Raw genomic sequence first — 25,866 nt, forward strand, 5'->3', positions numbered from 1 at the left:
TGTCCTGAACTTGGCAGCTCTGGGTTACACCACCCTCCAGACAGCACAGACCACCACATCCATGCCATCCTTATAATGGTCCAAAAGCTTCTTCCACCTCAGAACACAGAATTAGGGTTAGAACTTCTGACAAATTACAAAGGGTCAAACCAATTTCTCTCCTCTAGAATAGCCCACCAATTTCATGCCAGGCTGATGCTATGCAAGGTTTAAGAGGAGGACTTAGCCATTATGGGATGGGGAATGAAATATGTGCACAGTACCACAGTCCCTCCCCATCCTGAGAGAAAAATCAAAGCACAACATGTACTGGGAACTACAACCCAGACTGAGAAGACAGGAAGGAGTCTGCAGTCCCCTCAATCTCCTCTGTCCCTCGAAGATCTGTGCACAGCTCTATCCACCTTCCTACAAATGGAATTAGATGGAGCACCTAATTCCACCTGGAAGTTGCTGAAGGTGGCAATGAAGGTGCTATTGATGCTTACAGAGCCTTTTGAGGCAGCAGGCTGAAAGAGGAAGCAACATCAGGGCTCCTCTGAGGGAAGTATTCTGGGAACCCCAAAGGAAAAGGATATGGATTTTATTATGGCAGAAATACAGGGATGCCTGTAGTCCTGCTGGGCAAATGATGGCCTCCAAACTCATGTGGAGCACGTGCAGCTTTGGAACAGCACACCAAGGTAGGTCTACACACACTTAGCCAGTTGCAGAGAAAAACAAAGTGTAGTTAGAGCAATGGGGTAAAGAGAGCTATTTTAAGAACTACTGTGGTTTACTGTTGTAGCAGAACACTTAGAAAAGCCTTCAAAATGACAATCACTATCTACATTAAAAAGACAGGTAACTACTCCAATAGCAATTTATTCACCACCTAATGTTTGCAGTTGAATTACAGCTTTTACAGTGTTTTTATCAAGTGTGATATTTACTGCCTCCACCTTGACTCCCCAAGACCTTTTCTTCTCTTTTTTCTTTCATTTTTTTCTTTAAATAGAAAGGAATTGGAATCATGACTTACATGTAACTTTTCTAGGTTCTGTGCTGGCTAAAATGTTCTCACGATGCAGGGAAGAGGATCAATGGAGAAATTAAGAGGCTGCAGCAATCCATTAAGTGACCCTCCAAAGTTCTGTAGGCCAATGTTCTGGCAACTCAGTTGTAACAACCTAAAATAAAATAAAGTCAGGCATTAAAAAAATCAAGCACTGAATCTTCATAAACCCCTCTTTGTTTTTTCCTTTTAATTCTAGAAAAAAAAAGTTGTGATGCCTTTTTTTTTTAAACACAGAAGGTCTTTATGTCAAACATGACAATTAGATTATGCCCATTACATACCTCCTCCAACCTTTAAGCTGTAGATACTTTGCATTCGTATAGTGCCCAGACATATGAGGCCCCTGAGAAGAACTGCAGAACAGATAAACTAATACTTCTGTGATTATTCTACCAGATCATATCATAGGTATGTGCATACTTATGCAGACATACTAAGGACTTCTTTACTGTGAGGGTAGTGAAGCAGTGGAACAGGTTGCCCAGAGAAGTTGTGGATGCTCTGTCCCTGAAGTGTTCAAGGCCAGGCTGGATGGGGCTTTGAGCAACCTAGTCTAGTGGAAGGTGTCCCTGCCCGTGGCAGGGGGATTAGAAACAGATAAGCTTTAAAACTCAACCTAAACCTCCCTGTGGTCTATGAAACTGCACATCACACCAGAAAGGTGTTCTAACAAAACCAGCAAAATTATCAAGCCAACTTTAAAAAATAATTAATACTGGCCTTTGTCAAAGCTTTGATTTTATCAAACATGATATTTGTTACTTTGTTTCTGCTTTTTCTGGGGAGCTTCAGAGAAGAAACACCATCAGCACAGTTTGGTATCCCCGGGTTAATGCAATGTGTGTCATATTCCTCCAGCCTCCCTAAAGCAAAGCTACCTGTCATGCCATGTCAAAAGAAAACTGGAGAGAGAATAAAGCGTTCATCTGCCCACAGCAAATTCACTGTGCTGCCACAGCCGTGCCAGGGGCTCAGGCTCAGTCCCTGGAGGGGAGGCACTCAAGGATGGGGAGAGCTGGTGAGAGCAGGGCTGGGGCCAGGGGTCTGGAAAGGGGGGGTGAACCCCCCAGCACCCGAGTCCTAGCATCACTGCACCGCCCAGATCCCACATAACACACAATCCCAATCCCAGACTCCTGAAAAGGCTTCCCCCATCTATGAAGCAAGCGGTCACACTCTGAAGTAGTTGGGGAGGAAATACTTGTGGAAGGAGAAGTAATTATTTTTAAGCTACAGGGGTTTTCAAGTTGCCAGTGCCCAACACTTTACTGTTTTCCTGGTAAAAAACATTTGAATACTTAAGTACTATTTACTTGAGTGAAGTTGGCAAATGGGAGTGGAAAGGAAGACGGTTTTCTTTTGAACTGAAGGGGACAGCAGCAGAACAAGCAGTGGCATGTATCTATCTTACCAGGATCACTGCAAAGGCTGTGTCTGCAGAATTACCACAAACTAAAGCTAGATGAAGGGGGATAAACCCCAAAAGTTTAGATTTTTTTTTAAAAAACTACTATTATTTTTCCAAAATTTGCAAAATGAACTCTTCAGTAAAAGTTCTGTTTTCTCAAGAGATGTCTACTATGTCTATTTATGACTAATGCTTATTTATGACTCCATAAAAAAGAAAAAAAAAATAAAAAACAGTGCAAATGAGAGAGATTTGGTTGTTGTTTTTTCTATGCTGTTCCTGGTAAAAAAGTTCAATATTTTCTAAGCATTGATCCTACAGCATTCTACTCCAAGCTTTGCAGAGAATTGGTTCACTTATGAAAAGTAGGTTATTTCTTCTGGATGGCACCCTCCTAGATGATTTACCAACAGATGCTCAAAATATTGCTATCTTTAAGGAAAACCTAATTGGGTACTTGAAAAGACTCATGAGGCTATGCTAGGAACATAATGCTTATGTCTCTTCAGTTCATATAGTTTTCTCCAATTGGGTATAATGTTCATTGTCAGAAGAGTGCCAAATATTTATGGTCACAAATACACATTACCTAAATTGCCTATAAAACTAAAAATATAAACTCTGTTCAGTCATAAATCACTAGTAGAACAAAAATAACTGTTGCTTACTCAATGGCCAAAGGAATGAAATCAGGGAAGGCTCTGTGTTTTCAAGGACAAGTTAGTTTTCTGAGCTAAAATTGCACTTGCCCCAGCATATCAGAAGGAAAGGAGAATAAACAGAACTGGGGAACAGGAAAACAGAAAAAAAAAGGGGGGGCAAGAGAAGACTTTCAGCACCACTGAAGCTTTTCTGAGAAGGGCTGATTGATGTTCACTGCTGTAGAAAGCATGAGGCTGCATCCCAAGCATTTCATTCCCTTCTGCAAATGTCTCACTCCATATCTCGCCCCATGTTCCCCAGATATTCTTGCCCTATGTGTGATGATCCAGCCAGCATCAGGTTTTACACATGATCTAAAAGACTAAAGCAGGAATCTCTCTGCCCAGGGGTCAGCTTAGGGTAGAATGAAATCTAACCCCTGCCTACGCTCAACACGAGGGGTTCTTCATGCTTTCCATTCAATAAAGGACTTTCTGAGACAGGCAAATTACTAAAGGTAAAACTGCTGTTACAGCTGCAAACTTATAGCAAAACATGAAAATTGAGTTTATATGAAATGAAGAGCCAACGGTGCATCTACTGAAGAGGAGTTTCAGCAGTTTAACATGCTGATTGGCCAGGTTTACAGCATTGGGAAGAGTCAGATCTTAGGCAGGGGAAGATGCACTCTCTGCTTCAAGGTTTGCTCACATCAAGGTCTCAGCGCTCAGCACAGACCTGCACATGTGGGCCATCAGTTACAGGATCATGAGAGGCCACAAAATCATTGTTCTATGTCAACCTGAAGACCCGGCTCCTGGAGTCTTGGAGGTTGCAAGAAAAACTCATATTTATTTTAAAAATAAGCATCTGCCTTAACACTATGCAGAGAAATCTAGAAAAGTAACAATACTTCAAACTGGATACTATACATTTTTCTGGTCTTTTAAAACTTATATTGTTTAACAACCTCTTGCACATTTTTGAACCTTTCCTTCTTTCTCATGGCTTCCAGCATTGCTTGGCAGCTGAAATTAGCATTAAGGAATGCAAATGTAAAGGAAGACACATCAGACACTCAAACTGGCAGAAGAATGCATGAAGTTGAAAAAGCAATAAAACATCTTCCAGTTTGGATTTTTGTCATATGGAGAGAACGTTTCAAAGAGAGGGTTTGTTTTTAATAGGGCTTTAATGCTTGAGAGGAGGAAAACTGGTAAGCTCTTCAGTTTGCAATGAACAAACCAAGAAAGGTGAGAAGAGCACAATGAATGTGCCTGGGTATTGCTCTGGTTATCATGAAAGATGTTTCAGACACAGAAATTTGTGTAGTCCTGCCCAAGAAAACTGGAGAAGCTGGGTGGGCAATGACAGAGGTGAGCAACAGATACACAAATGCAACAAATACACAGTGTTTATCCCAATGTTCACTACAGGTGGGTAAAATTAGGGCTAAGTAAAGTGAACCCATACAAGAGAAGTTGGTGAGCTTCTCTCAGATGTGGACAGGAGAAGAAATAAAATTTAAGGAAGGCTGCACACCTGGGAGCAAGAAGAAGTGAGCACAGGTGTGCAAAAAGAGCTAGTATTTTCTGAAGCAGTGCCGTACTTGGTGGAGCGCAATGATGTTTCATAAACAAATGTGTGCAGAAACCGGTACCAGTGAAGTCAAGGATCCCGGTTTTTTACATGCAATACCATCACAGATTACCAAACATGTTTTCTTTACATTTTGTGAGTTTTTGAGTGAAGCTGAAGAATATTTCTTTCTGTGTGAAATAGCTTCATTGGAACATTTGTAACTTACAACTGCTTGAAGGGTCGCCTGAGGCTGAGAAGGCATTTGCAGTGCTTCTGACATCTAGTGTGTGATCTCTCCCTGAAATCTGTAAATTAAACCCAAGGTGATATCGATACCTATATCAGAAAAGATACATGGTCTGCTTTACCCTCAGTGCATTTAATTTCCTCATAATAACCAGCTTGGTTATTCCAAAGGGAAGGAACATGCTCATCCATCACTCCTGCTTGTGCCCACATGCACCATTTACCCAGGGGCAGGCAAAATCAGGAGTTGGGAGGGGACAGCAGCTTTTTCCCTGGTGTCCAGAGGTGGCATGCAGAAAACCAGCACAACCAAGGATGTATGGACCAGAAACAGGGAGGTATCCATCCCAGGACTGCGAGGACCAGCTCTGCAGTGGTCCCTATCTGGGTGAGCTGTGCCGACAGTCATAGGAGATGAGATTGAGCTGTTCCCTCAGATAATGGCAAAACAACGTGAGGAACCAGTCTCGCTAGAAACCATGACTGAAGTCATCAGGAAGAAGCATCAAGACAACCATCTCTGGCTGGCTGCAGGCTGCTGCTGCCCTGTGCCAGCCAGGGAAGTGCTCAGGGGTCTGCAAACTGGGTTTTCCTGAGCTACTCTAAACCAAACCAACTAGACTTAAACAGAAAACCTTCAGAGGAGCTGGAGGATGTGCATAGGGGGAATTTTCCACCCCTCCTTCTCTGGTTGCAGTTAGCTCCGTGACACATCAGCCAGGATGGGCTAGGAGAGCCATACGTCTGTAGTTCAAGAGTATCACCATGGGAACTTGTAAATCTTTTTATGTAAAACCTGAATTACTTTCTCATTGGAATATACTTGACTTAAAGTCACCACTGAAAACATTTTATCTTGCGGGTATGACTCATGAAAGAATGGCTAGGTGTGAAAGGAAAGTTAATATATGCTGTGAGAAAGACCACCTCCCCAACAACAACATTATTACATGATATGAGTATTTATACCCCATGTAGTAAAACCAACAGACAGCAAAAGTCACAGCCTAATACTTTGTGTCCGATCTGATGAAAATTCAGATATATGGCTTATTTCTCCTTAAAGGCCGGAGAACTTGGTTAACACACATGCAAACAGGAGAAAATGAGATGGTTCAGTGACAAGGATGAAACTGCTGTCCCTGAGCCTGGCATCTCAGAAGATGATACTGGAATAGCCAGCGCTGGGTCTCTCAGAGAAGGATGCTTCCCAGGACAGCACAGAATGATGCAGCTCACTGGGTTTATTCTCCAAGACTCCTGCCCCAACACATGTGAACCATGACAACACATCCCTGCCCTGCCATGCTGAAAGGATGTTCCCGTGTTGAATGATTATCACAGTCAGACTTCTACTGCCAACTGCTTTTAAAAAATGCAAATTGCGAAAACAGTTAACATACAGAATGAAAGAACAGGCCATAGTCAACCACAAAAACTTCCCATAAGGTTCAGCATGTGGGAAACAGATAAGTAAATGCTGTGAAAGATGAACAATATTTAAGTATTAACACAAATGTTTATTTTGGGAAGGTTTATGTGGCATTTCTACCGGTTTTCCTCCAAGCTTTAATACAAAAATAACTATGTCTAACTGCAATTGGGAGAGATGGCAGCAGCTCAACATTGCTCCCTTTTTAACTCTGTACTCAGAAAAAAACCCTTACTGTCTTACAACATCACACAAACTAATTTTCAGGCGATTCAGGGTGAAGTCAGCCATGCAGTTCAGAAAGTTCAGTCACTGGTCTCATTTTCATCAGCCTGCGAAACGAGGACATATATGTGCAACATGAGGGCAGGAGAAATACAACTTCTCTCCAAGCTGTACCGCTGGTCCCCCAAGTTATAGCATGAAGTGAGGAAATTATCCTTTAGCTCATGTAAATCCTGGATGCAACAGTTGTGAGTCTGCACAAGCTGTGGTGGGGCTGAGAGTGGGCAAACACTGCACCTCCCATGAAGGAGCTGCCTCTTAGCATCTGTCTTCACCCTCGCCCCAAGCAGGGGAAAGTCAAAAGACCTGAAAATGTTTTGTGGGTATTCTTCAGTGGTTGTTAGAAATATAAAAAGAGGCAGAATGTTGGTGGGAAAGAGCTTCAAAAATACATTCTGTTTTGGGTGAACTCTAGTCTGTTTAACAAGAAAAGCCAGAGAGGCCACGCACAGTAATGCTGAGAAAAAGGAAATGGTACTTCTTTTTAGCCAGAGTCATAAATCTTACCAGTGAGCCTCTAACGGCAAAACGGCAAGCAGGGGAATTTTTATACACAGATAATTAGTTGTGATCTGATATCAGGTTTACTGTTCTGTGCACTCCATGTGTGCAACATGTTCTCAACCCAAGACACCGCTGAGGCTCTGGCTGCCTTGTTCCCGCTGGTTTGGCCATAAGGCGTGCAGCTGAAACTTCCAGAAACCCTTGTGAAAAAAAGAAAGGTGAAGATGAAGGTGGATCTGTCTGCTCCACAGAAGTTTTTCTGAGGTGAATCCAGAAAGACTCTTTCAATGGGGAAAATGCACCACGCTTATAAAACCACACCCCTCTACTACAGGAGAGATAGGCCACCATTATCCCACCATTAGCACCTTCATCTTCTGGGCTACAGACACCACTCACAGATCCTGCAGAGCAGGCAGATGCTTCAGGGAAAAGGTTTATTCACTGCAGTGAGAAACAAAATGTGGTTGAGGAAATTTATCAGCCAGAAGCAGCTGTGAAGATGCTTCACAAGGACCAAAGTCAACTGGACTTTGTCAACTCTCTCCATCTGTGCTGGGAACAAGGCAGCCCATCCATCAGTGCTCGTTCCTTGACAACTTTCTCTGTTGCAGAGAACAGCCAAGGACTTCCACTAGCAACTGACATAAGCAAAGACTCCACCACATCTAATAGTAAGATCACATTTCCAGCCAAAGAAAAGCCGCTTTTCAGTTTCTAGATGAGAGGGCATCCAGGGCACACGTGCCAGAAGCATATGGGGCTTGTGAGGCACCAGTGAGCGCCCCAACACTTCTGATGCTACCTCAGAAGGAACCAATTTGGTTTAGACGAGGTCTGGAAGCCTTCTTCTCCAAAAGACGCCCAAGTTAGAAAATGGCTCACAGAGAACAGCAGTTTGCAGAGAGACACCTCAATGACCAAGGAGAGCCCAACCTATTTGCATGAGGGTCTTTGAGGCTACCGGCCCTACAGGCTACCTCAGTGTTTCTACCTACTTTCTGCCCATCTTCTGTTTTCTTTTTCGTGCCCAACCTAGTGCAGCAGGGCAGATACACCATATCGCTCGATCGCACTCCTCTGCTGATCTGAAATAGCTGGAGGCAGGTGGGGCTACGGGGCAGACCAGCTTGGTCTGCACAGGGTTAAGCAGCAGGTCTCTTGTCAGAGGCTCAGTTTGCTTGATACCGTATGTTAAACTGAAAGACCAATCTGTATTTACTGCGCTAAACTACAATTATGGGTTTTTTTTAATCATTCAGCCTAATGGCATGCAGCTGTCACAGAAATCTTTGAACACATCACTGGCTCTCTTTGAGCTGATTAACCAGATAAGGAACCATAGCCAAAAGACATGAAAGGATGAGTTCAAATTTCAAACTCTCAGCTGAGCAAAGAATTTCATTCAAAGGAATGTGCAAAATAGAGGGGGAGGAGGTTCACAATGCAAATGAAGGTTTTGTTTACTACTGATATAAACAGGTGAAATACATGGCTTAGGAATCAACAGACCCAAGCCTCAAAGTAGTGCTGACAGGTGTTACTTCTGCCACACCAATCTGTGTGGATGCCAATATTTGTATAGTTTTTTCCAGACTGGAAATGATGGACTTTCTTCCACAGCCATGCTTCTTAGACTGAAGAAGTGTCCCTGTGATATTAAAGAGCTCCAAGGCCACAGCCCCTTCACCCAAACTACTTCTATTCAGTGTGTTACTTCAGACAGCATAGCATTTATTTTTTTTTTTATTCAAGACAGTTTATGTGCTTTTATTTCTAGCATAATGTTTACTGTTCCAATCAGATGATTCTGTAATCTCATCTAAATGTTTTATTATTAATTGCTGCACCCCACCCTTAAAAATTATCCTCAGGAGAGGTAAACATTTCAACATTACTTACTCTAGTCAAAGCCATGAATATGCATTATTTATTTATGTTTGTTTATTTAGGTAAACAGTATTTAAGGAAAATCACCAAACCGCCTTCTCTTTGAAAGAAGCCCTACTTTAGCAGCCTTGCCGTGGGAATTGCAAGTCCCTTAAACACATCTATTACTTTGTCTTACTCCACCATGACTTACACTGGTGGGCCTCAGACCACACTACAGCTTCCAGGAAAGCAGTTCTTACGCTGTCTAAGGCTGCGTGACAAGTCCAAAGCATCCAGACTCGCTCTCAGTTATGAGCAGGAGGTACTCAGATGCCAGCAGAGAGGAAAGGTGTGCAATGAGGACCAGAATGCTGCTACCTATCACCCAATATGCTGATTTTTAAGTTTTTTTGCAGCAAGACTACGACTGTTAACACAAAAACACTCATGACCCATTCTGCTCTCTCCCCACAGAGGGCTATTTCCTTAAAAACAGAGGGGCTGTGATCACCACAGCCTCTCCAGGCTAAGCTGGGGAGCAGCTAGCCTCAAAACAATGAGTGTTTGGTGCCAGAGCAGCCAGATAGCCCACTGTGCCATACATATATATATATATATATATATATATAACATATGCACTGGGTGATAAGCGGTTGAGTTACTCCACTCAATTCTCCTAGTTTTCTTCCTCAGTATTACATTAACTCAAATATTACAACATCCCATCCTGCCTAATACTTCCACCAACTTCCACTCCAAGTCGTGAGAGAATCAGGCAGCATCACAGGCAATGAGTCCACTTACAGGGAACTCAATTTTTTAAACCAAAAAATTAAGACACGTGAACATAGTCCTGACACAGTTGATCACCCAGCCTAAAGATCGCACCAGAGCTACAAGAGAGGAATCAAAATGTGTCCCAAAGACAAAGGGATTTTCGCAGATCTACAATTGTTAAGTAAATAGATAAAACTGCGGTCTGGGCTTTGTTTCAGTTTTCAAAGCTAATTTCCGGCCACTGTTCAGAGAATTGCTTTGCATTTCCATTTCTGACTCACCCGCTTTAGCAAGTGCACTCGCTGGAATTACTAAGCATGGGATCTCATCAAAACACTTTGCTTTCTGAATCAAAGAGCTTTTCGGTTTTACTGATGTGAACTTATCTATAAATTTACCATGGTAATGACACTGGTGGTGTGCAGGTATGGTCTGGGTGTGCAGTGCGATGGGTCAAAGGACCCTTCTCCCACAGGGTGTCCCGTCAAAGTACAGGAATGCCTTCCAAATTCCACACAACCACTCAGAACACACCAGTCTCTCGCATACCCATCACAAAATGATACACACTCCCAGAGACATGTTTAAATGTCAGGCATGAATGAAAAGCATTCCTGAAAAGAATCTGTTATGAAACCGAAATTCGGAGATCGCCGCAGTGCTGTGCCTAAGTTGAGTCATCAGTTCCCTTTACAGCCTAATAATTGACGCTGCCTTGATCAGAATGACTGATCCGAACGTTGCTTTGTGTTTGTGTATTTTTGTTGGTTTTTTCCTTTTTTTTAATTAAAAAAAAATAGATTTCTTATGTAAACAAGCCGTCTGTCATCTTGCAGGAGTATTTGTATTCTTCAGATCATAGGAAACATCTGTCAAAACCAGATTTTACTCTCCTCAGTCAACTCAATACAGTCTTAATCAGACTGCAGTACAAAGAAACTAAAAATGGGTCTTGTTATGGAAAAAATACGCTGCCAACTCTCAGCGGAAGACTGATTTTATTGCACTTTCTTGGGATTAAATGTTGCAAAGATTATTAAAAGAGTTCCCTCTTTCACCTGTGGGATCGATCCCCCAAAGGCAATCCTGGGAATTTAAGTGCTGTTTTTCTCCTCTCTTTGTGAGCTTCTCCAAAATTAAATACCTTCCAGGAAAAGACAGATAGGAGAAAAATCCAAGTTCAGTGAAACTTCGGAGCATGCTGATTTCCCACCTTTTGACACTGGTACTCACATAATGGAGTGATTCCCCTTCTGACGCTTTCAACAAACAAACACTCCCACGCATCTGCATCCCACAGGTCACACCTCCCCAAAATGATTCATTAAGTATTTTCACATTTTCTAAACAGAGAATGATCAAGTGAGGTTGCAACTGCCTCTAGGGGTATTTTCTGAAGAAAAGGTGACACAAAACAGGGTGGTTGCTACTACCAGGATAAGGGTGATGTTAGACTGCCATATTGTGGGTCTTCTGCCAGGGAACTGCAAAATCATTTTAACAAAAGAAAAAATAAACCAATGGGAGAAACAGGTGTGAGACTTTAACAGGAAGAGCAGGCTACTCCATTAGCATGAAAATGAAGAGGAGGTGACCGGGGCAGGAGCATCAGGATCAATGGGTACCACCTAGGCATCTGGGCTAGGACGGTACACAGAGCCCTGTTAAACGGAGCAATAATTTATGGATTGAGGGGACAGCATTGGAAACATTTAATAGTGGATACATGGGTCTTAATTAGAAGTCCGCCCCTGGATGGGTGAGAAATTAATGACCATGTCTATATTAGCTTTTATTCTTAGACCTAAACCGCTCCACTGAAACCATGTTGCTGATGCCCAATTTTTGTATTTTGTCTGGCAGTCCAGCCTGGCACTGCAGACTGAGCACCCACTAGCAGCTGGAGTACATCAACAGTGCTGCTGGAGGCACAATTCTCAGCTTGTATCAGTAACTCATGGATTACACACCAAGCTGCTAACTGTTAAAAACAATGCATGGAGATAGGAGGAGAACATTGATATACTTTGGAGTAGATGGAAGAGGACCATCTAAACACTGAGCACTGAGAGTAATACAATGGTAGATATTAAAACAAGAAGACAAACAAAAGCCAAAGCTGTGGAGGAGAAGAAAAGATCAAACAAATGGCATAAAAAGGGAAAAGGAAATGATCTACTGGTTGAAGATGATGTTAGATTTTATTTCCCTAATTGTGGCAGATAGCTGGACATGAAACTAATACTTAGTTGTATCTGCAAAATATTGTACTCTTTCAAATGTCAGAACTGGATATAAATGAAAGTCTTGCTTTTCAATGACAAAAAATCTTCCCACAAGCAATTTACACTGTTCTTTTGAAATAAGAAATTACTGCAGAGCTACACTTACGAAACAGACCTATGACAAAACTAAACAAGATGTAATCTTGACTGTGATTTAGAAATAATGTCCAGAAGCATACAGCTTTAGCTCTGCTTGGCACAGAATCCAGTGAGTATCATCAAACTTGCAATGTTTTTGGGGACTCTCGTATTTTTCTGAACAACTTTTACCTCCTTCGTTGACGGCCACTCTCCCAAAATATGAGCTGAAACACTATTTTGGCCAGCTTTGAGAAGCGACTGCACTTAGTACTCGGTTTATCTGCTAGACCTAAGACATAACATGCTTTTCACTATGACTTTCTTTAACTCTTTGAAGCTTTATTATTCCAAGGTACAAGGGTGGCAATATGAAGACAGAGAAAGCAGAGAAAAACTGGGTGGGAATTAGAAGCACTTTGCATTCTCAAGCTAGCAAGCGAAAGAATCCTCTTTGGCTTCATGAGAGCATTACCAATACTAACAAACCACTTGCTGACTGGTACTACAAACCAGCAGGTAGTGCACACACCTCTTTCAGTGGTTTGATGCGTGCTAAGTGGACAAGTTTTGATATGTCCCTTGCACTTGCTTTTTAGTTAATTTTGCACCAACTTTTGAATGTCAAGATGAAAAAAATAAAGGTGTGGGAAACAAAGCAAACCAGGGTTCATCACCTCATAACATTAACCAAAACAGCAATGACTGTATTTCAAATGTCTATCTAGTTCTCCCTGACAGCTCAACTCAAATTGAAAACTTAGGCATGACATGAATTTCTTCTTCAGATTCATGTCACCTGAAAACAGAAGTTTAATATCAGTATTGTCACCATGCCAGTTAACTATCAGACAAAGCGACAGCAAGAACCAGCAATCATCAGGCCAGAAGCAAAGCCAACTCCATAACCAGAAAAAAAGATTTATTTTCTCAGCAATCTCTTTTCTCTGCTCTTAAACTGTGACTGCAGCAGCTTCAGAGACATTCAACACAATCCACTCTCATTGCATATTCCTGTAAGAAAGATGTTCTCTGCACTCAGTAATTACAGCCTCACTTTGCCACGTGAAAAGAGCCTCTTTTTACAGTTCTCATGACTTCTGGAGGTTTTGTTTTGTTTTTAACTTGTACCACAAAACCTGCCTGTTCTACCTTTATCTTATTACTCCCTGTAGTCCTGGCATTTGTTTAAAATGATGTAAAAAATAGGCAGTTGCACAGAGAATGATTAGTACAGCGCGTGCTGTAGCAAGCAATGTTATATATTTTATTGCTTATGAAGTCAGTGTACCGGAACCAGCCATATCTGTTAGTTTGGTCTGAATGTACGTTTTTTCTTTCCTGCTTGCAACAGGATAATTGATATTTGGAAGAAGGAATACAGAAAATAAGCATGGTGGTAGGTGAGCACTGCTAATGACACAAGCTCACATTTAAATCAAGGGCTGTTGTTTAGGATGTCTCTCTACGAAGAAAGAATAACAAAGTTTGTGCCTCACATGTGCCAAAAGGACACTTGCCACACTGTCTACTCAGCCATCATCTCAAATTATTCATTACCTGTGCCAGTGTCCCCATCCCACTGAAAAAGTCCGTACTTTTCCCTGAGGTTCTGAAAGCAAAAAATTAAATCGAATGCTTCCCCATTTGTTCAGAGTGACTGCTGAAAAACTCATTAATGAAAACCTGGGCAAAAAGGCTCCCCATACTTACAGCTCACAGTTATAAAAGCCAATGCACGACAGCCAGCGAATGTTTCTATACAGCAATTGGCTTAAAACAGCTTCCTTGGCAAACAGTGAGAGGAAATACCGAATAAATATTAGTTTTCCCATATTTATTTCTACACTGGGTGAGGCAAGACAAAAAGATGTTTAGGCACTGAACTGATTTCAGGTCTTCTCCTCTGTGAATGATATGGCCTGCAATGTTATAGGGCTTTTATTAATCTCACATACCTCATGGATCCTATTATCATCACTATCATAATGAAACCAGACATAGCTTACTTCCCATTCCCCCAGCTCAACACCGGCAGGGCACGTAGAAATGAGAAAGTCACTGACGTAAAATTGACTGAGGGCGGCCACCCATTGTTTCATCCCCTTGGATTCATCTCCTTATGTCAAATGGTACCACCTCAAGCTGGTCCTGCCAATGTGCAGGTCAAGCAGCAGCATAACCCAAACCATAAGGATCAGAAGACACTCAGCTCAGCTTGTCCATGGGAAAGGGGGAAAACAGTCCCTGTGTGTTTCTACAATTCCTGTCGCTCTCGGTACAATCAGATTTTATTGATCTGTAATCCTAGATAAGTGTATTGAATCTTACAGCTGAAGTCAATTACACTGTGTTAAATAGCCTTCCTGATTTTCAGGACGAAAATCACTTCTTCTGTATAGAACTAAATTAGTTCAATAACTCATTACTTGTACCATGAGCACGGGGTTGAAACAGCAATGGACAACTAAACAGTTGCTGTCTTTTCAGGCATCGGTCCTTTAGAGCTGTAAGCAGGCTGAATTTCTAGTTTCACCAGCTGGGAAAATGGAGAAGCACTGCAGGCAGAAAGGGGACATCCAGTCAACAGCACGACATCTCAAACCATCCATGTTCTCTCATAGCAAGGGGCTCTGAGCTGACCAGACTTGGAAGAAGCGAGACATTGCTTTTCCTGGACCAAGAAGTTTTCATACTCAGAAGTTTGGATTAGACATAGCAGTCAACCTGGAACTGCACTGTGTCTCCAAGGGAGAAGTGGGCTCTTTATTTATCTAAAATGACAGTGACTCAACCAAAATCAGTGGGCTTGCTTCTGGATCCACCAAGGCTACTGTAGAGCTCCTCTAAATCACAGCCCTTCCACTGGCACTACCCATGCCTGTCTTCTGCCTTCTCATGCACTGTCCATGGATGTTCACTCCTGGCCATGGCCAGAGGCAGGGCTGGTGGACCTCTGGTCTGCCCCTCAGTCAGTACACAGGCTCAGCATTTAGACTGTTGTGTGGTGCCATCAAGCAGCGTCCAAATGAGAACCTAGAACCAGTTCAAACCAAACCATTTTATGAATGAGGAGAGAAGGAAAACAAGTGCAGTGAAGTGGTGGGAAAAAATAAACGATGAAGTTAACTTGATGAGAGTTACTGAAGAAAATCCAACCCGCCCAAGACAAAGGTTGGCTGCCATTTGGGAATAAGGAACAAGTAGAGGAGGGAAGATCTGGGAGGGAAAAGATACTTCCATATCCTGACAAAAATGAGTCATGACAAAGAAGAAACTTCTTATGGCAGGGTCAGGATAAAGAGTATCAGTGGCAGAAAGTGGTCCAGGTAAGTATGGATCTCAAGGTAAGGCTAAAGAAGTGTTTCTGTGGCCATGGGAGGAGGACTTGAAATACATCAGGGATGGGAGGACTACACAGGTCTTAAAGAGAAGGATTGCTAATCAATCCTGGCAGCTCAGAAAAAGTTGAGGGTCAGGTCAGAGGAAGGTTTATGAAAGCAATACTAAAAGAAAAGAGGAAGGCAGTAAAGAAGGTGGGTGGACAGGAAACAGCAAGAGTTGTTGTAGCAGAATCAAAGAGAACACAAAGCATGGCTCTAGTCTGAATATGAACCTGTCTGTACTTTCAAGATCTCATCCCTGTCAGGAGAAGAGCATTCTCCTGTTTGGAGAAGGAAAAGAGTGTATGGGGCTCCACAGGCTCTTCTCAGAGAAAAATAATCCCTATAGGGGAGAGTAAAGTTTAACTACCAAACCAAAGGAGATAAAAGGACACATCAAAAGGCACGCAACCTGTCGTTTCTGATTCTTTACTCAGAATTAGCATCAGCACTGAGTGAGAGTATATACAAATCCCCCACAAATGAATATTTGCCTATCAGGGACTGAGTGGAGGAGCAGAGGGGCTGAAGGCCAGTGGTGGTGATGGGCTACGTGGACATCCTTAGAAGTCACACTGTGCCAGCACACACTTTGCCAGGCATTCCTGAGTGTGATGTCCCACTGCCTTGTACCACCTTCCTCAGATGCTAGGGTCACCTTTGGTAACCCTCTGACCAGCCTCAAGCACTCTTTGGTTTCTTTCTTACACACAACTGTATTTACATGTTAGGAGATCTCCATGTAACTCGAAAGATGACAGAAGCTATGTTTCTGATTCTGTTGGGTTGTGCAGGGTGCGCATGTTGAGTAGACAGGAATGACTCAAAGCCATAAGCAGACAGACTGAGAGGAGAAAGGTGAGAGACAAGGAATATTCCAAAGCCTGCTGCTGCACCGGGGCAGCCAAACTCCACAAGAAATAGGCCTGAAAGAGCTGGAAAGGAAAAAATCAACCCTTTTTAAATCTGGAAATCATTTCCTCTACCCTTTAAACATGGAAATGCAAGCAGCAATGGGCGATTATCCTTTGCGAGGAAGCACATCCCTCCTGTTCTAGTCCTTGGGGTGGCTCGTCCCATCACAACATCCACGTCTTTCAGCAACATCAGTAGGCTTTGTCCTCACAATGAATGTGAGGAAGGTTGGATATTAGGAAGAAATTTTTTACAGAGAGAGTAATCAGACATTGGAATGGGCTGCCCAGGGAAGTGGTGGATTCTCCATCCCTGGAGGTTTTTAAGATGAGACTTAGTGGCACTTATTGCCATGGTCTAGTAACCACGGCAGTGTTGGATCAAGGGTTGGACTTGATGATCTCGAAGGTCTTTTCCACCCGGTTGATTCTATGATTCTATGATCTCCACTGCACGCATGAGGAAGTCAGCCATAGGTCTGATGAAGGAGGTTGGCCGAGAACATGCAGGAAACCTGTGACCAAGGCAGGGAACTGAACCCAGACCATGGGTTCCAGTTGGGTGGAAGCTGGGTCCAAGCTGGGTGGTTGACAGATCACCTCTTCTTCTGGGGCTTTGTGATTTAAGTTTGGTGGGTTTTATAATGAACATTTTTTTTTCATTTGTCTAGTCACTACGTTTCATTTCACTCCCACTTCTGCTTTGTGAAAGCTTTTTATTCTGCTTCTTTTTGTTTTGGCTAAAAAATCAACACAACTGAAGATTAAACAGAATTCACCTTTCACTATTTGGTCTTTTCCCCCACCAACATCATCCTCTCCCTAGAGCTCAGTGTTAAGTGTCCTTTGTGCACCCTGTGCTCATGACTATGGTGTCATTAAAACACAGGAGTGATATTTAGAAGGAGATGTCTTAATTCACAGCTTCACAGAATTACAGCAACTGCTTATGCAAACAGCAGCACTGTGAGGCAGCAGAGCAGATCTGGTGGGAAAACCAGAGAAAAGAGATGCACAAAAAAGGTAAGTTCCAAAGTGAATGTTCTGATGCTGCTATGCATCACACTGACATGAGCAATCATCTGAATAACAGCTACCAGTAAGCCACTGCATCAGACCGCCTAGGATGTTTTACTGGGTTAGCTAATGAATCACTGGGAAAACGTGAGCCATGTGCTCACTGCCAGGGTAGTCGTCATGGTGGGTGAGAACAATGTCTCTTTCACTATCATCATGATCTGTGGTTTAATTGATATTTGAAAATTTTTTAAGATTCCCTGTGAAAGGCACATAATATGTACTTCTAAGACAAAATTCTGTGGTATTATACTATTTTCAAGGAGGTGCAACAAGTCAAATCACTATTTCATGAAATAATTCACACTGTTTGAATCCTTCACAGAATGTCTCAAGATTTTGAAAGGGGAAAAAAATAACTCATTTCCACCTGTGTAATAACTAACACAGTGAGAAAGAAAAAGACTTCATACTTTTGTGAGAAAATGCTGCAAACCCACAAACTTTCAAAAGTCCCCAGTATGCTATTTTCAGCTTATCTGGATGTGGCCCAAACTATCCACAACTAACCAAGGTGCATCAGAAGACTGTCATAATTCCACTCCCACCACAGGCTTTTTGTGCCCACTGTGCATCCACGGCTTTCTAGCCCTAAAAAATAACATAAGACTTTTACGCTTAAAGCAGCCGAGCAGCTGCAAAAATAACTCTGTAAAAATATTGAATACTTGGTCCCACTCAGCAGCTGGAAAAACAATTACTGAATGAAAAATTCAGCGTTTGATACTACTTAATAGTTGGGGAAAAACTATTTGTGAATCATAATTAACATTTATTTAACCATTTAAAAGCACGTATCTACTGTTTGAGGCTTCATGGAGAGCCAATATGTGGCCTTCTGGCACCATTAAACAGACTAATACAGTTAAATTGGAAGGACATGAGGCAGAAAACCGCAAGTGAATCCTTCAAGGAACTGGTACAACTGAGACTGCCTCAGCAGCATGTACTCCAACCTAAACAACTCTGTTTCTATGATCTTAAATGATTTTATGATTCTGTGAAAGCAGTGGTGGCTTGGGTCAGGACATAAGTTCCAGAAGCAGACACATCATTTACAGGCATGATACTGAAAACAAATATTATGCCTTGTTCTAAATTTCTAATTAGAAAACTGTTAGAATTTAGACTTTTTGAAGTCCTAATTTCCCCCAAGCAATTCCCTCACTTGTTCTCTGCCAATCTGTGATAGCTGAAATGCCTGATCATTGACAGCAACTGGGTCCTTTTTTCATCTCATTCACCTTCACCCATGCAGAATTGGGCTGAGTGCCTCATGAGTCCAGCAGGCACAGTGCAGGCACAAACCAGCAGTTATTCTATCTAGCAGATAACTGCTGGCAGAGCTGAGCCAAAGAATTTTGTCCAGCACAGCCTCACCTGGAGAGAGACCACAGCTGACCACAAAGAACAAAGATACACAAAGGAAAAGCCTATTGCAAAAATTGACTCAACCGCTGCATTTGAAGGACTTGGTGATGGGACTACGGGATTAGCATATATATATATATATGTATATAAAACCTAGTTTATGTACAGCAAATGTCACCTGTAGGGAATATTTTGCAAGGTGCTGAGGAGTGTGAGCAGCCTGCATAATATGCTTAACTAAGTGATTTGAACTCTAAGTCGCTAACTCTCCCACGATTGCTATCTCAAGCGACCATGTTATCAGAGGCCATTTCAAGGAAAATGTACTTATGTCATAAATACTTCTCATATCATACTTCTCGTAACCTGCAGCAGCAGAAAAATGAAGGCAATATAAAAAGAAATAGAAGATATAATTTCAGGTCACAAACATCCCCAAATGGATTATGCTTTCTAAAGGAATTGTTTAAATAGCATGATGAGGTTTTCTTAGTGTACATCTTGAAGTTTTCTAGGACGATGCTATTAATTCTAAATGCAAACACGTTCTCAATGCCATGCTCAATGCAATTGGCTCGTAATATGAAATAGGGCCCTCTACATTGAGACTCACTCATCACTAGGATGATCTCAATAATCCTTGTGGATCCCTTTCCAAATCAGGATATTCTACAACTCCGTGATCATGGAAACAGATGCAGCTGACAAATTCACCTCCATTCACAGCCTGCTGAGGTTCCCAAGCCATATCCCCTGCATGCCCAAAGAGACAAACCAGTGCTCTTTTTGGATCAGAAAGGGCAACCTGTCATGGACGATTTCAAACTGAGTTAGGCAGATCACGGTTTACAAAAATCTCCACAAAGCATTTGCCCTAGCAGGGCTACACCAGCATAGCTAAAATGCCGAAATATAAAAATGCAGGTAGGGATGAACACTCAAAAAACATGTATGCCACAGAGTTAATGACAAAATAGATCAATATGTACTTGGCCAAATTTCTTCATAGGCTTACATGTTATCAGAAGCGTTCAGGTACTATGCTGGGGAGTTTTAGAACAAGTCAGCAAAAAGCCTTTAAAGGGCTTTAGCTCTATGCTTCAGATTCCCACATGCAGTGCTAATGTCAACTAGATGTTAAACTACGAAATTATAAGGAACAACCAAAACATCTCAAAACCACCCCAAAACTGAAGAAATCATTTGATGCTGCTTTTGCAAAAATACTTACTTACAATACAGTCCTGGAAGCAATTTCCAAGCAAGCCAACTGCTGCTCTAGACAGTTTAGTGGATGGTGTGGCTCAGCTCTTTCATACAGGCAGCACCTACAGTTATATCTAGAAAAGGAGAGATAACCAAAATTCTTTATGAGCAAATACACAAATAAAACAATCTTTCTCTTTAAAACTATAACACGGTTAAAACTAGCTTCAGTATGTCTCAATAAAGTTCTCTTACCAAGCTTCATGTGTGCTGCCTGCTCACAGGAACAAGCCCCAAGATGCAGCCCAAGCCAGCCTACGGTGCATAAGCCAAGAGCGACTGTGCTTGAGAAAAAAGCCCCACACCGAGTGCATCAAAGCAGCAAACAAACGAGCGCAGCTGTTTTTCTCATCTAGTTCTACTTAAAACATTTGCAGGAAACGCAAGATGAATTAGTGCCAAAGAAATGTAGGTGATTTCAGCAAGGCCAGGAATTCCAGGCACCAACTTCTATTTTCTCTCTCTTGAGTGGGTGTTCACTTGTAAGTTGTAGACACGTTAGCAATTCAACAACTGAGCGAATTAACGTTCGGCTTAGCAGTCATTGTTAGGTTGGGAGGTTATTACTGCTTGTTCTGCTAAAGTGACAGGTTTAAATTGGTTTGTATCGAAAAGTTGTTTTCTACAACACATACTCCCTGTCTTTTTGTACGGAATAATTTTCTTCCATCATGTCGACTGCTACTGTACAAACCAATAATGCCAGCTCCACCACAGCAGCTGGGATAGGCAAGGAGAAACAGCAAAGGGACAGGTGAGGAGGAGAGAGCACTCATCACCCATCATTTCTCTTTGGGCTGCCACCTTGTTTTTTTCCAGGTATTTTATGTGGTTGATTCAAGACTTTTCAACAAAGGACTATGCTTGCATTTGCGGGACACGTTCTGTTTTTTAAGCAAGGAAAGGCAAAACACAAGAGTAAAGAGAGGGCTTTACTTCATTGAGCCATGAGTCTGAGAAAGATGTTTGCCATCAGGCACTGCTTGGTGCACAGGATGGAGAGTTGTGATTTCCCAACTTTGCAGGTGATCATTTTTAATGGAAAAACCAAGTTTTCAAGGTTGAGCTGACTGGTACAGAGGAAAAAAACATACCACCACATGTCAAATTTTTGCAGACTCAGATCCATTTTGTACTAGTAAACGAGCTTGCATCCTTCCCTCCCTCGTGTTTTTTTTTTATTTTAGGGTAGCTCACAAGCTGCTGACAACTCACACTGTACTAAGAGCTGTTCACACCGCACAAAGTGTTTACCACTCACAACTGATGCTAAAAATTAATTTACAGTACCGCTACAGCAAGCTTTGACAAATTGTCATGTGTTGACACAGTCATAAGTTGTTGGTTAAAAAAAGTAACACTTCCCTCTTCTGCCACTTCATGTTTGAGACCAGGGATGGGCACATTATGCAAAGTTTGAGGGTTTGTAAGCTTCATAAATGTTTGGGCTTCACAAAACAAGCTTGGTTGTGAAAGTTTTTTCTCTTACGGTTAGGCATGTGTTTATTGCCAAAAAGACTCTAGTAAGAAAAAAAAAAATCCTTTCCCATCTACCAAGATCTGTGTGTTGTGCAAAACTAGGAGAAAAGGCTGTAAAATAAATAACCTTGTATGATACTTGTTCTAGGTAAGATCACAGCAGTGACAAATAGCCTGTACCAACTCCTCAGAGCTGTAGACACCACCCTCCTACTGTAGAAAGGAAGGAAAAAATACAGCTACAAGTAAGAGTTTTAATTGTTCTCAGTTGTCACACAATGTTATCTTAAGTGAACGCATTTATTTCTCGATTCTCATGTGTACCTCTATATGGAAAAAAAACCCCAGCATTCATCAGACGAGGTCCAAATTGATTTCCGTGTACTCAAGATAGTAAGTGTTAGTCAGCACTCATGCCCACCCCTGGCAGCTCTTAAATTGTAACTCCTTCTCTTCTTCCTCAGGGCAGGATAATTAATCTGTCTCGTTTACAACCTGGAATCAGTAATGGACATAAAGGTGTTTCCAGCTGACACGAGCAGTGTTTCAGTGGTGATACAAACTTAAAACATTAGCCCCACACTAGCCTAAATCCAGGTAAATAAACAAAGCCAAGCAAAATGAGCACTCAGAGCACCTGCCAAATGGGCTTCATGAGGAGCACTTAAAAGCCACTGCTTTACATTGTGCACCAGTGACCTGGACTTCCTGCGCTCTAGTACCTCTCTGCAACAAATCTCAGAGCACAGACTGCATGAGGATGCAAAGCAAATTCATTCAGGAAATTAGCTTGGCAATACAAGGAATTAATTTTCTCTTTTTTTTCCCCTTAACGATTGTACAAAGTAGAGATGCTTTGAGTGGTTCCAAAGTCCTCAAGAGAGGCAACGCTGTACCTCTGTAGGACCAATCCAACTGCCCCCTGCTTGCATCAGTGCAAGAATCATCCATCTAATTTCTCTACAAAATCCCAAACACGTTACATCAACCAAAAAGACCTCCTGCAAAACATTAATGGGGGGATGAAATTTCATACAGTCTCTTCACCTCACACACCCTGTACAGAATTTCTTCATCATTTGAGATGTAACTCTGACAAACTACTTATTCTCAAATAGGTCTAATGGAAGCAAAGTACATTTACATCATTACAGTCAGGATGGACATTACCTTGTGCTGCCAGCTGGAATGGTATCAACCGTGCTTAATTAACTCATTGCTGTACATTCAGAAAATCACTAAAGTGGCAACTCCTACCTTCCTCCTCCAAAGTAACAAAAATTTACAAATATTTTCTGTGCATCCCATGAAATGCATTATTTCACTGGATTGAGTCCAAGAGTCAATGAGGCTGAAATAAAAATGATTCAACTATTAAGTCAAAAACTTCAGCTGTCTATTTACCTAAAAGGCAACAATTTTCTCCTCCACTTTGGAAGAAAACTAATTTTACCATAAGTTATCTCAGTTGCCAATATACGATCTCTCCTGTGCATTTTTACTTCTTTGCTGTATAGAAGGGAATATAAGGACCTTAAACTCACTGAGTTCTTACTTTGGGATGGAAAGAACCCAAGATATCCCCACTAAGCGAGTGAAGAATACTATGAGGAAAAAAGTGGGACTTGGGTTTTCTGAAGTTTTTTTTTCTTTACGTTTGTTTATTTTGGAGTGCTTTTCTGAGACAAAGTATCTGTTTACCTGTGACAAGTCTTTCCCTGAGGGATCGAACTTGTGAGTGTGAAGAAACCACCCACAAGCAGAAGGGCCGTTCTTGCCAAGTCTCTTTTGTGAGCCTGTGCTTGCTGTAACCAATACAGGGCCAGTGCAGGAAGGTTCAGTATCAGGGAAATGCAGACTGTGGATCTCCAGTGGTCTCCCTGCATCACACCTCTCTGCTCTGCCCTCCAGGTTTCATCACAAGGAGGACGGCAGAGTCTTGGCTGATCCCACAGTCACACTCCCTCAAGCTGCTATATGCAGGGCATCAGGAGAAAGCCATAAAGATGACATTCATCCCAGCAAGCCATCACCAACATTTCAAAGGCAAAAGGAAATATATGAAGCTGTGCTGCTCCTTGATGATACACACACACAACTGAAGGGGTAAATACATGTATTGAATATATATATACTAAATATGTACTGGATAGTCTCTGCTTGCATGGGATGCAGACTGCATGAAACAAATTCTCCTGGCTAGAAATTCAAAAGGAAAGGAAGTCTGCAGCTTTCTTATTCCATGGGAACTGTTCTTTCAACCAGTGAGACAAGACGCTAACCCAAAGATTTCAGAGCTGCTGGGGTTTAGGGGGGTAGAGCCTCTCCTCTCCCAAGGCAAGTAGCATCAGTGACTACCTACACTGTGGGCAATTTTCTCGTCTCTGCTCCATGCCTGTCTTCACGTTGCTGCAACGGTCACCAACTCATCTCTGTTACACAGAGCTTGGCCACTCAGGAGCAACAGGGAAGCTGCTTAACTGGCAGCCTGGCAGGATCTCCTGTGAGCATGTGGAGGTGGGAGGAAACCTCCTAACTTCCCACTTGGGGTGGGGACATGCTTCAAAAGTGGTTCCAGTTCTTAAAATTTAAGAAAGGGCTGAGATGCTCAAACTGTCTTGAACAGAAAGGATTTCAGTACTGGAATACTGGAGATATTTAAAAGATGTGTAGATGTGGCACTTATGGACATGGTTTAGTGGTGGACTCGGCAGTGCTGGGTTAACATCGAGTTGGACTCGATGACCTTAGAGGTCTAAAGATGCTGTTCCCTTCCTGACTCTCCTCCCCCTGTGAAGTAGGGAGCAAGGGGAAGCAGTATCTCTGCAAGCATGAAACAGTGGGAAAAGCCATTAGATCTTTGCCTTTCTAGAGCCCACTTTGTATTTCCAGCCCTTTTAAGCAGAGGAAAATTAGTGTCCCTGCAAAGAATGTAATGAATTGAAAGCTGGCATCTGTGTCCACCTTTGCTGCTTCATCAGAAAGGAAGTGCTAGGATCCCTCAGAAGGCAGACTGGGAACTGCCTTCCCCATGCACACAGGTGTACTCACACACATGTGCGTGGGCATCTGTAGTGGGTTTCTGTGGCTAGGTTTTGGTAGCTGAGGGGCTACAGGGGTGGCTTCTGTTAGAAGCTGCTAGAAGCTTCCCCTGTCTGTTGAAGCCAATGCCAGTCGGCTTTAGGATGGGCTTCCTGCCGCTGCCCAAGGCCAAACCAATCAGGAGTAATAGCAACGCCTGGGTGATAAGATATTTAAGAACAGAAGGCTGTTGCACAGAAAGAATTCCAGCCAGGGAAGAGCAGAGTGAGAACATGGGAACAACAATGCAGACACCAAGGTCAGTCCAGAAGGAGGGGGAGGAGGTGTTCCAGGTGCTGGAGATGAGGCCCCTGCAGCCCGTGATGCAGACCATGGTAGAGCAGCTGTTCCCCTGCAGCCCATGGAGGACCATCGGGGTGCAGAGACCCACCTGCAGCCCATGGAGGAGCCCATGCTAGAGCAGGTAGGTGCATGAAGGCCTCCCCCGTGGGAGGCCCAGGATGGAGCAGGGTCCTGCCAGAGACCTGCAGCCCATGGAGAAAGGAGCCCATGCTTGAGCAGGTTTTTCCCGGGTAGCACTTGTGGCCCCTGTGGGGGACCCACGCTGGTACAGCTCATTTGTGAAGGACTGCACCCCATGGAAAAGTGACCCACGGGACAGCAGTTTCATGAAGAACTGTTGCCTGTGGGATGGACTCATGCCAGAGAGGTTCATGGAGGACTGTCTCCCATGGGAGGGACCCCACAGGAGCAGGGAAAGGACTCCTCTCTCTGAGTGGCGGCAGAAACGACAACTGACCGTAACCCCCATTCCCCATCCCCCTGCACTGCTGGGGGGGAGGAGGGAGAACATGGAAGGAAGGAGGGGTGGGGGGAAATTGTCTGTAAGATTATTTTACTTCTCACTCTTTTGCTCTGATCCTATTAGTAATAAATTTAAGTACTATCCTCACTTTGAGTCTGTTTTGCCCATGAAGGTGATCAGTAAGTGACCTCTCCCAGCTCTTATCTCAGCTCATGAATCCTTCACTGGTTTTTTTCTGTCCTCTGTCCAGTTGCAGAGGGGAGTGAGAGAGCGGCTTTAGTGGGTTCCCGGCATCCAGCTGGAGTCAACCCACTACAGCATGCGTCTCCTTTGCTTTACCTTTTTTTGTTTTTAACTGTATA

The 25,866-nt window shown here is 42.7% G+C and overlaps 1 protein-coding gene across 1 annotated transcript in view; it reads right to left on the reverse strand.

The window, feature by feature from the left end:
- The window catches only part of BACH2 (BTB domain and CNC homolog 2), a 178,520-nt gene that overhangs the window by 78,768 nt on the left and 73,886 nt on the right, over positions 1-25,866 (reverse strand). The window contains exons 3-5 of the mRNA XM_017824070.1: positions 21,982-22,152; positions 20,144-20,252; positions 1,022-1,169 (exon numbers count right to left, since the gene is read on the reverse strand). The gene's annotated coding sequence lies outside the window, so the exon portion shown is untranslated. The remainder of the gene's footprint in view (positions 1-1,021; positions 1,170-20,143; positions 20,253-21,981; positions 22,153-25,866) is intronic.

This window comes from Lepidothrix coronata, unplaced genomic scaffold, assembly GCF_001604755.1.
Source record: "Lepidothrix coronata isolate B3197 unplaced genomic scaffold, Lepidothrix_coronata-1.0 Scaffold4, whole genome shotgun sequence".
NCBI lineage: Eukaryota > Metazoa > Chordata > Aves > Passeriformes > Pipridae > Lepidothrix > Lepidothrix coronata.